This window comes from Xenia sp. Carnegie-2017, unplaced genomic scaffold (genome assembly GCF_021976095.1).
Source record: "Xenia sp. Carnegie-2017 unplaced genomic scaffold, XeniaSp_v1 HiC_scaffold_20, whole genome shotgun sequence".
NCBI lineage: Eukaryota > Metazoa > Cnidaria > Anthozoa > Malacalcyonacea > Xeniidae > Xenia > Xenia sp. Carnegie-2017.
Window position 1 is genome coordinate 2,630,557 of NW_025813483.1, and position 11,465 is coordinate 2,642,021.

General features: G+C 33.6%; 5 long non-coding RNA genes across 6 annotated transcripts; 1 reads left to right on the forward strand and 4 right to left on the reverse strand.

The window, feature by feature from the left end:
• The first annotated feature begins 1,317 nt into the window (after positions 1 to 1,317).
• On the forward strand, positions 1,318 to 2,527 carry LOC124442136. Its single transcript, XR_006947152.1, has 2 exons — positions 1,318 to 1,380; positions 2,211 to 2,527. It is a non-coding gene; the product is annotated as an uncharacterized LOC124442136 (long non-coding RNA).
• A 213-nt stretch (positions 2,528 to 2,740) lies between these two features.
• On the reverse strand, positions 2,741 to 3,834 carry LOC124442101. Of its 2 annotated transcripts, none has more exons than XR_006947117.1 (4): positions 3,416 to 3,543; positions 2,961 to 3,022; positions 2,831 to 2,885; positions 2,741 to 2,760 (listed from the first exon to the last, which is right to left on the reverse strand). It is a non-coding gene; the product is annotated as an uncharacterized LOC124442101 (long non-coding RNA). The 2 variants fall into 2 exon arrangements; XR_006947118.1 differs by lacking the exon at positions 2,741 to 2,760 and adding an exon at positions 3,565 to 3,834 and having other exon boundaries at positions 2,812 to 2,885; positions 3,416 to 3,487.
• Positions 3,835 to 3,995: 161 nt separating this feature from the next.
• On the reverse strand, positions 3,996 to 4,560 carry LOC124442122. Its single transcript, XR_006947138.1, has 3 exons — positions 4,485 to 4,560; positions 4,073 to 4,098; positions 3,996 to 4,010 (listed from the first exon to the last, which is right to left on the reverse strand). It is a non-coding gene; the product is annotated as an uncharacterized LOC124442122 (long non-coding RNA).
• Positions 4,561 to 5,238: 678 nt separating this feature from the next.
• LOC124442115 lies at positions 5,239 to 8,219 on the reverse strand. The gene is made up of 3 exons (XR_006947131.1): positions 8,097 to 8,219; positions 7,028 to 7,135; positions 5,239 to 5,480 (listed from the first exon to the last, which is right to left on the reverse strand). It is a non-coding gene; the product is annotated as an uncharacterized LOC124442115 (long non-coding RNA).
• A 105-nt stretch (positions 8,220 to 8,324) lies between these two features.
• LOC124442148 lies at positions 8,325 to 9,946 on the reverse strand. The gene is made up of 2 exons (XR_006947163.1): positions 9,184 to 9,946; positions 8,325 to 9,122 (listed from the first exon to the last, which is right to left on the reverse strand). It is a non-coding gene; the product is annotated as an uncharacterized LOC124442148 (long non-coding RNA).
• Between the last annotated feature and the right edge of the window lie 1,519 nt (positions 9,947 to 11,465).

An 11,465-nucleotide genomic window follows, 5' to 3' on the forward strand; every position in this document is an offset into this window, starting at 1 on the left:
CATGACAATGTTTGTTTTTTTTTACTTTGGAGGAAACATTTATTTAATGATTGATTTAATAATACTTTTTTATAGTTCAAACTATAAAGGCAATGTAAAGTAAAAGTTATAAATAACCTGAAGAAGAAAAAGCAGGATATCATTGCCATAGCATTAACAGAAGAGACAATGACACATTTAACTGTCCGACTACCAGATTTTAGACAACCAGATTTACTAATATTTAAAAAATCCCAGCAGTGGCGCAGGATACTTGTTAATTGGGGGCACAAATTCATATATGCATGTCTTAATTTGTTGAAAACAATGGATTTCAAGGAACTTAATGTGGCAGAACTTGAATATATGAATATGTGCCTCCTACCCAAAATAAAGAGTCTGCTATGCCATTTATTCCCAGGGCATCTTGAAGAGCTCTGGCATTGTGTGTAACAGTTAGTATTTCATTTTGCAAGGAACTTCTTATTTTTTCCAAAACATTATTTGAACATTAGAGAATTTGTGTACAAACTATAAAAAGTTTATATTAGGAATATATTTCTAGGTCAACACCCTCCTTTAAAGTATGTATCCATGTTTAAGAGTGAATGACATGACCAGACATTTTTGGCTAATGTCTTTACAACTAATAAGAACAGTAAATGAGTCATTTCTACTGGTGTCTTTACTACTGATATGGACAGTAATGAGTCATTTTCATTGCTATGACATTCATGTCTTGCTTTTGCTATAGTTTATACTTTACATTGCTTTGAAACTGGTTCTCCCAGCTACATAAATGATTTTACCACAAAATCACAATACAAAATGTTGTGGTTATCTGTGATCCCAAGAAAATCAAATATAAATTAAAAATGAGATTTACAACATTTAAATGTAAGTGAGAAAAGAACATTGTCACAACAATTAAGGTGTAAATCCCCAACTGTAAATAGAAAGAAATGTTGAATCAAGTAACCAAACTATTGACCTTCTCTCCATACCCAATTCTTTTAAATACAAATTCTATTTTACCATTTATCACAGTGAACAGAAATTTGTATATTTACACAGCAAAGCCAATGTTTGGGCTTTTTAGAAAACTTACTAAGCACTATAAATTTTACATGTATATAATGCTCATGTTAAGATTTTTCTTATTAAACAACAAAAAGAACCAAACAAACACTCCATTTAAACCTTTGCTTACAGAAATTGAAAATACAACTGTTGCTGGTCAGCTAAAGGAGAAAGAAAACATACCCAAAAGCCAGGGCTAACAAAGCATCTTGCTCCTTAAAATGGAGCCACAAATCCGTTCTTTTCTGTAGACTAAACACAATAAAAATCCTTTGCTGACAAGCGTTTTGATAGATCTGGCATTGGTGACCACCTGACAATGTAATTTATCTTTATGTATGTTTTAGGTAGTGATGTAGCGAAGAAAAATGGGGCTTTTACTCTAATTATGTGTGTCTGGCCCATATTTACTGTTGTCATCTCATATGTAGTGTAGTGAGTAACGAAAAAGTAATTGAACAACAAAATATTTATTTTCATAGCACTGGTAGACTTGCTATACGCTACGAGTTGTCATGGTGTTATTAGAGGCTGAATTCTGATATCTTCCTTTGATTCTTATTTTTTTATTTTCCGTAAATTATACACGTATTTAATAAAATATACATTTAAGTTGATTTATCCAAAGGGAACCCCACGGTCTGGGATCTAAGTTCTTGATACAGGGTGTTTCAAAAAAGGTAATCCAACTTTTTTGCTGATGTGTGTAAATTACTGAATAAATAACTGTAGTTTTAAATATTTAAAAAAGAGTTCTAGGTTCTAGCTATGGAATGCTATGTTGTTTGTTGAGATTTGGAAGGAAAATGAGTGAAATGCAAGCGCGTTGAAAAATTTTGATCAAAGTCGCATTCTTTCACATTTGAGCATTTTCCCATCAACATGAAAGGTGCTTCACTTTGATTTTGCTGGTTTGTTGACTGACTTTCACATATTTCATGGTGATGTCTCATTTTTCAACCTTGACAATATTTGAAATTATCTGACATTTACAATTTCCATGATTCAGCAAAAATTGATCTTCAAGGAGACTTAATTAAACGTAGTTAAATACATAATAAATTAATAACTACATACGTATAATATAGAAGCTACAATGCATTAAAAATCCCAGTCAAGAAACTTATTTTAATTACACTTATACCTCCTAGCGTGGAGATCAATCATTGCCGCTGAATCATGCAAATTTCAAACTATCGGCTGATTTCAAAGATGACCAGTTCTTTTGAGACATATTGTAAGATATTTTGATTACAAAAAATTTGCAAAGATCATCAAGTGTACGCTCACTACGCTGAAATCGATCGAGGTGTTTAACTACACTGTGACGCATTTGGAAGAAATAAAAGCATAGAGCACTGTTTTACCCGCTGTTAATCAAGTTGTACTAGATTTTGAAACCCTTAATTAGCATTAAATTTGTTTCTATATCTCAAATATAATACGCTTTAATAATTATTTAAAACATGGATTTGTTTTATCTTTCGTCATTGACTTCAATTTTCGTCGATCAAAACAATAGTTGACTAGAAGTGTGATTTTATTGGGTTTTTTTTGTGTCATCTCTATCCTAATCATAAAATATTTTTGAACTTTTGTAAAGATAACAACAATACCTGTAGTAAGAATATAGTAAACTTTGGTACAACATTAAGATTATTTGTTTCTATTCCTCTCCAGTGCAGGTATTTGATAGAGCAACTACACAAAAGAAGAATTTTCATAAAATTAGTCAATAATGATGAAAAAGTTTCAGAGTCAAACTACAAACTTGTCCAGTCGCCAGCAGTGCGAATATGAACGCTAAACGTCTCTTGCTCTGGGCTCTAAATAAAGTTTATAGTTGTACATATACGTCGATGGACAAATACTTTATGTTAGCGACAAATGTAAGCACGTACGGAGGTTAAAGTAAATGGATGCCATTCCAAATGAGAAATTTTGGACATTGAAGAAACACATACTGTAAAATAAAGTTTATAAAACATATGAATGAATGACTGTCCACAAGATGTCGGTTACAGGGAAGGCCTCGAGAAGGGGTCCAAAAATTTAAAGAAAGAACACCGTTGACCTGAGAAATCAACAACTCGCTGACCATAGCATGTCAAAATGTCACATTTTGTACAATACGACAATGAATAATTTATAATAAATGTAGAACGTCAGATCAAAGATCACAGCGAAAAAGTTATTTTTCAATAATTAAGAAAGCCCCAGTCCCTCAATAATCAAACCATTGACAGTCAACATAATATTTTTGCACAACAAAATCATTATTGGTGTACACTGAAGCAGTGAAAAATGCATAAAAATGACGGTTATGAAGAAATATGTGAACATTTTATGACCTAACCTGACCAGGTAAATATGAAAACCCAGATTTCTTCATTTGAATTTCAATAACATTTGATGGATGTTTCACAATCTTTAAATAACAACAACAATAAAGAAATGGATAGTCGTATTGGTGGAATGGTTTAATGACGACAGCAAAACAGTCACCTTGGTTACAGTGACAGTTTGTAAAGATCTAAGAAAACGAATAAATCTTTCAATGAAATATAATGACAACGGAGCTACTATCCACTTCCGCGACTAAAATAAGAAAATATCTCTATTTGATACGTTTCCATGTTGATTTAAACAACAGATTTGCTGACCTGTGGTCCTGCGGACTCAAAATGAGGATCAATTTGACAGTTTGGTGATAATTGACAAAATTCAGGATCGTGATCCTTAACATTTGTCTGTCGACGTATTAAACCTCTAAAAAAAGATTAGTACGAGCTATTGCAAGAGAAGAGCCTGGGGACTAGATCAAATGATGTTCCTTAGAGTAACAAGTCGATGTTATTTTTCCAACTTACTGCATGCTATGAACAATCAAACCAACAAAGAAAATAATAAATAAATGATAGGTGAACCAAAAGAATTCAAAATACGAACGTCTGCAAGAAATTCACGTTTGTGAGCAGATGATTGGTGGATGAAAAAACCAATCATTTCACACCTTAGAAGTCCTGTTGATGACGTAACCTAGAAAACAGAAATCAAAATAGGAATCAAACAAGAATGCCCAAGATGAAATTTCGAAAAAGGCCGTTAATTATGTAATATGTAACGGGCTTATTTTAAAGTTCTAAGTTAATTGTTGTGCAGTAGTATTCATGAAAAGAATTTGTTTCCATCTAGGCAAAATATATTTGCAATAAAGATGTATGACATAAGATGAAACTAAAGCTGTTGTACGTAGTAAGTCAGGGAAAGGAATTGAGTTGAATGAGCAAAAAATGTTGATGATTTAGTAGCTATAACAAACAGAAGTTGACAAAAAAAAATCAAATCATGAAACAAAGATATTTTTTTCGGCGTAAAAGCAAATGTTTTACGTATCTAAAATGTTCAATATATAAATTTTTTACCATGAGTACCAGTACTAATGTCATTATAAAGCCTGAAACACCTGCAACTAATGAAAAAAGGAAAAGTGAATAGTAGTTTTAAAGCAACGACAATTCAATGTTAATTATGACTTTCACAATTTATAGAAAGCTTTAGATGATACAATAAGCAAAAATAACGAGTATTGAAACCTGAAAATTTACAAACAAGTTTCTATCTTGTTTTTGGTTAAAATTCAACGTCGCATTTACACCAAGTGCAAAGGAAAGCGAATTCTTCCCACAAATCAAGATTAAAATTTTAAATTACACAGCGTAAATCTTGTCATGTTTTCATGTTATCTAAGGTTCTCAGTTTCGTAAGTAAAAGTATAGTTACCAGTCTTAAGACTTCAGTTGGAGGGTCCTGTAAAAATAATGACGTAATATTATGTTAATGGTCACGTGATGAATAAAATTATTGATGACGTCAGGCGGTCTTACTGCGTCTTGTTTTCTTATAGGGTTTATGTAAGTATCATTCCCAGAATCCCCCAGATCACTTAAATGAAACGGTAGATCCTTAGAGCCACGACCATAAGCATCAATAAGATTCTCAAAGTTGAAAAGATGTGCTCCGATGTGAATGGCTGAAATTTATGTAAACAGACAAAGTATTTTTCCATACTTAAAAATGTTTAGAATTTCAATCATCTTATTTTTAAATCAACTTTAATACATTAAATTTAAACATGAAACAAAACTTTACGTATCCAATAGCCATATGGGAAGGGGGTGGGAGGAGGGGGAGGGGGATATTATTCCTTTTGAGATACCACACCCAATAACAAAACCCTATTTTTCAAAAATTCTATTTTCAAAACTTTTTCATGATGTCTTGATTTTTCCATTATTTAGTAAAAGTTTATACATGAAGAACAACTTACTGGTGAAGAAACAAATCGCGTAGGCAATGACTCGATGAAATGTGATATTTTTATCAAGTAAACGTTGTAAATTGTGACCCATTCCACAACACTAAAGTTGAAATATCACAAAAAAATTATGTCATAAAAATGTCTTAAATTCTATGGTTAGGTTATCATTGACAGCTTTACTTCATATGGATGCTCTGAACTTTGTATAGTTACTGGAGTTCTGTTCTGTTCAGGTGCCATGCATGATGCATGCTTGGGCTACCATGTCTCTCCAACGTTGACGGTTACGAGCACAGGCAAAGATTTCTGCAGTGTTGGCGATTCCGGTAACTTTCTTAACTCTGTCCAAATACGTTATGCGTTGACGGCCTCGTGCTCTTTTCCTTCGATTTTCCTTGCAGCGCAACACATTCCAGGCCTTCCTTCCGAACTACGTGGCCAAGAAAACGAAGTTGTCTCTCGATTATTACGAGAGTAGTTCTCTCTTCACACCGGCTCTTCTCATAACCTCTTCATTTGAGACGTGATCAATAAATGACACTTTCCTTCTCAAAACCACATTTCTGCTGCTTCTAAGTTTTTCTCAGGTCAGCAGTTAGAGTCCAGGCTTCACAGCCGTAAGTCAAGATTGACCAAATGTAGCATTTGAGTAATCGTATTTTGAGTGGCATTGATAAGTTTCGGTTGACAAAGATGGATCTCTTGAAATTTCAATTTTGCAACAGCAATTCTCTTCTTCACTTCCTTTTGCATCTCACATCGGTCGTCAGCAGACTTCCAAGGTAGTTGAAGCTTTCCTTCTCCTCAATATGGTCGTTGCCAATTCTCAAGTAACAGTGGGGCTTTTCTGCAAGTTTGCTGACTACCATCGATTTGGTTTTATCACAGTTGATAGTCAGGCCCATTTCAGCGCTCGCTTCCACAACCTGGTCTAATAGTGCTTGCAGTTGTTCTTCTGCTTGCAGTTACTGGAGTAATACTTCATATGAATGCTCTGAACTTTGTATAGTTACTGGAGTAATACTTCATATGGATGCTCTGAACATTTTATAGTTACTGGAGTAATACTTCATATGGATGCTCTGAACTTGTATAGTTACTGGAGTAATACTTCATATCGATGCTCTGAGCTTTGTAAAGTTACTGGAGTAATACTTCAAATTTATATTCAACACAATAGTTAATCCTCAGAACTACACATGTAGAGCAATTTATTTTCTTTATATTTTTCATAATGGTATGAACTTTTGATAAAGTGACCATGAAGGTTGCTTAAGAGGGGAAAGAAAGGCATAAGAATATATTTTATAGTTTAGAAATGACATGCTGACTTTTAACCAATAAATATATGTTCTATGGAAAAAGTGTAAGGGGGTGGGATGTCTCTCTGACCCCACAGTTCCTGAAACGCTACAAACATAAAAATACTAAAATTCTTCAGCCACTGTATTTAAAATCTCTTTAAAAACCTTAAGTTTTTAATTTTCCTCTCAAATTCCAGTTTCATTAAACTTCATACTATTTTATCATGTTACACTTATGTATATTTAACTCAAATAACCTTAACAAATAATTTCTCAAGAGCATCGAACATATGCTAGCAATTACTTATGTGTTGTAACCATGACAACTATTTGACTTACTTACATCTACACCTCGAAGAAATGACAACATGTTTCGACAGACAGGAAGAAGAATTAAAAAGCAATTGAAATTAATAACTGCAGCTGATGCTCTTGCCCATGCCAAACCAGACTAGAAATGATAAACCAAAAGAATGTTGAAGGTTTTTTAATTTACAAAATGATGACCCACAACAGCTGCATTAAAATTAAACATTGAATAAGCTTTTGATCAGCTTACATATTTAATAAACCAAAGTCAAAGTGAATACGTGACAAATTAATGAGCACAGTTATCAAAATGTTCAGCATCACCATGTATAATGGTACTCAAAGTGGTGTGAACTGGCTGCCTGTCAAAGACAATGTGTGAACAATGCATGCACAACTTGACCCCCTGTCAGAGACAATGTGTGAACAATGCATGCACAACTTGACCCCCCTGTCAAAGACAATGCGTGAACAATGCATGCACGACTTGACCCCCTGTCAAAGACAATGTGTGAACAATGTATGCACAACTTGACCACCCTGTCAAAGACAATGTGTGAACAATGCATGCACAACTTGACCCCCTGTCAGAGACAATGTGTGAACAATGCATGCACAACTTGACCCCCCTGTCAGAGACAATATGTAAACAATACATGCACAACTTGACCCCCCTGTCAGAGACAATATGTGAACAATGCATGCACAACTTGACCCCCCTGTCAGAGACAATGTGTGAACAATGCATGCATACCAGACCCCCTGTCAGAGATGAAGAGAGTGAACACACATCCACAACTTGATTCCCTGTCTACCAGGGACAAAATGTAAAAAAGCATGCATAACTTGACCCCACTGCCTGATACAAAGAGTTTGACAACTGATGGCAGACAGTACAATATAAACAAACAGCCCAAAGGATTTAAGCAAAGTGATTATTTACAGGCAAGCATGATCTCAAATATTTGTTACAAGGAAATGACGATATAAGGAAAGTTTCTACTGATTTGTACTTCAAACAGAGTGAGACCAAGTGCATTTATAAAACTACGTTTGTACGCAGTAAATTACAATGGTACACTTTTATATATTCCTTGCCCTACCTTGGTCAATACACGCGCGGTGGCATCGTCATATAATTATAATCCTTAGTCTAAAATGTCTTTTGTGGAGCAAAATCGATTCCCGGGTGTTAATGGTAAAATAGATCAGGATACGTTCTGTGGTAGACATGGTGGCCCATAAGTACACTACACGAACACAAATGGAAATACACTAACGCCAGTCCATATTCTGCTTACTTTAACAATGACAAAACAATAAGTAGACAGTTTACATCACAATTTGCAGGCAGTTTAATATTTCGAGCTTACATTCTCAAGATGGAAGAAGCAATATAGTATTACTTTAGTGGGAATTATTAAAACAAAACTACAAGCACTCTTATACGTTACAATACTGTTAAGGAAGTGATGAAAAATCCTACATGGTTGTTGCCAAAAAAATATCCAGACTGAATGCTAAACTAAAGCAGGTATTTATACTTTTTACATAATACAGTTAATTAACCAATCAGCTGGTAAATAAATGGTTTCCACAGTATATTATGGATTTCACCACAAACAACAAATACAATATTGCAATGTCATATAATATTTAGATACAAAGATATGACTTTAACGTCCCCACTAGACAATATCAAACGTCCATGAACTTTTCTTGTAAAAAATGGATGAAACTCATCAACTAATTCATTGTAGCGCTGATAGGTGCTTAAAACTTCAAGTAAAGGACCACAAGTATGCACAACAGGCGGACGGTTAAATGTTTTAAGACGTTGAATGTGATCTTCAACTTTATTTCTAGCAGTAGCACAACCACATTGGCTACAACAGTAATGGAAATTTTCTACCTGTGAATAAAGGTGAACTAATCCTCCTACAATCTCCCAGAGAAGCCGCAACATTCTCTGTTGGTCCTTGTACTATCCTCGTCAATAACATTCCTTAGAGTACTCTTCTCACAATACTCCATCTGCATGTAAAAACCTTGGGGAGTAAACTTTGAATTTTCTGGCAAATCTCTTTTGGTGATAGCTTCCTCTTCAATTTCAAATCAGATTCTTCGTCCTAAAGGAGAGACGCTGGAAGTTATTTTTACATATTTTTAGCAGGTCCCACAACTATATACCATGTGAGCCAACTAGCTTCCAAACTGTAGATGTAATTCATCGATATTTCTTTTTAACATATCTTCAGTAGACTCCTTAGTATTAATGGTTGTTTTTGCATTGGAGCCTCGTCCTCGCTAGAGCTTTCATCGTCGTCAACATGCTTGAAATCATGAGTGTTTTCATTGGTCAACAAGTCCTCATCCAAAACTCTCGAGCGTACGCTAGGTACATGAACTAGGTTCAATTTCATCAAGCTATCTTTAACTTGGCCGCTTGATTTTGTGTCACTTTTGGAAGTTTCATTTTAAAGTATTTCTTCTACCTCAATCTACGAAGTACAATGTCTGTCATAAATACTACAGCAATGTTTATGCACAAAATATGCAGACACAAAGTTGTGGAGAAGAATAAAAACATCTCCAACAATGACAGTTTAATTACATGTGGCGTAACAAAGTGTTGATGAGTTTGATATGCATTTGTCATTATTCTAAATTAGAGACTTCGAGATTAATTACGCTGATATTCTCTTCTTAAATAAAGATTGCCCCTAAAATCTTGAGCCCCCCAACTTTTACTTGCTTCTCACGCCCCGGATCAAATTATTTTTTTATCCGTATCAAAAGTTTACAAAATGACAAAACTTCATTGACAACGTTTCGAAGTTGGAACGCTGAGAATTTCTGAAGAGCTCTGTTTATCGATTTTTTTAACTTCCTAAATTATAAATCTTTAATTTTTGAGCTATCTTACTTTTAAAAGGCTGGCTGCCCGTCTTCCTTTATGATTATTTCAGTTAGTTTGCATGTAAGTCAGGATGTTCAATATTTGAAATAAATAATAGTAAACTGTGAAAGGTTTATTGGCATAAAGAATCCAAGTCAAAACTTCTTTGTGTTTACTTCAGTCATAGCTAAAATAAAAATTTGCATTTCATATTTTATTGGGTGTGAACAGAATTCAATATTTTACAATAAAAACAGGAGGTGATTAAAATTGAACATTTATTGAACATTCCGATTTCTTTATTATCAAGCAGAAGCAAGGGCATCACGTAGCTGGTTGCGTCTCCTTTAATCTTTCTAAATTTGTTAAGGTACGTTGATTATAAAGTTCACCTATCATAGTGTCAGTGTTTGTTCTTATGTCTAGAATTTTGTTATATTTGTCATAAAAAACCTGAATGTCATTTTCGTGGTGGAATTCACGCTTCATATGTTTTATATTGATACATCTGTTGATTTTCGTGAGATTTTCTCAATAACACATTGGATAATTTATCATTTCAAAATACTGACCTTTCTTGCATTATCACCAACAATTAATTTCACTTTTCTTTTCAAATATTTTGGTAGGGCTAAAAATCAACAAAATGAATCAAAATCATGACACGTCACAGAATTTCAGTTATGCATATCATAAATGCGGAATGATTTTAATTTTATCTAACATGGCTTTTATCAAGAAGAATTTTTCCTCTTTTATATAGTCATCTATATTTATCTTATTTTGACACAGATGATGACATAAAACGTTTTGCTAGGTATGTCTTTGAAATTGCGCCTTATTGGAGTAAAAGCACTTTTCACGTGATAGTACACGTGATTTATTTCTGGTCTATAATTGTTCAACTTGTTGTAAGATAGACTATTTGAAATATTTGTTTGCGTCAAAGGTTCACAAAATAACAAATTTTTGCATGATGAAGTGTCAAGTCCAAACGCTATCAGTTTTGTAGTATCTATGATTACTGAGATGTGACAAAATTATTCAAAATTAGACACTTCGAGATTAATTACTTTGAAATTCCCTTTTTAAATAGACTGCCCCTAAAATCTTAAGCCCCCCAACTTTTACTTGCTTCTCACGCCCCTGATCAAATTATTTGTTTATCCGTATCAAAAGTTTACAAAATGATAAAATTTCATTGACCACGTTTTAAAGTTGGAACGCTGAGAATTTCAGAGAAGCTCTGTTTATCGATTTTCTTAACATCCTAAATTATAAATCTTTAATTTTTGAGCTATCTTACTTGTAAAAGGCTGGTTCCCCTTTTTCCTTTATGATTATTTCAGTTAGTTTGCATGTAAGTCAGGATGTTCAATAATTGAAATAGATAATAGTAAACTGTGAAAGGTTTATTGGCATAAAGCTTCCAAGTCAAAACTTCTTTGTGTTTACTTCAGTCATAGCTAAAATAAAAAATTTGCATTTCATATTTTATTGGGTATGAACAGAATTCAATATTTCACAATAAAAACAGCAGGTGATTAAAATTGAACATTTATTGAGCATTCCA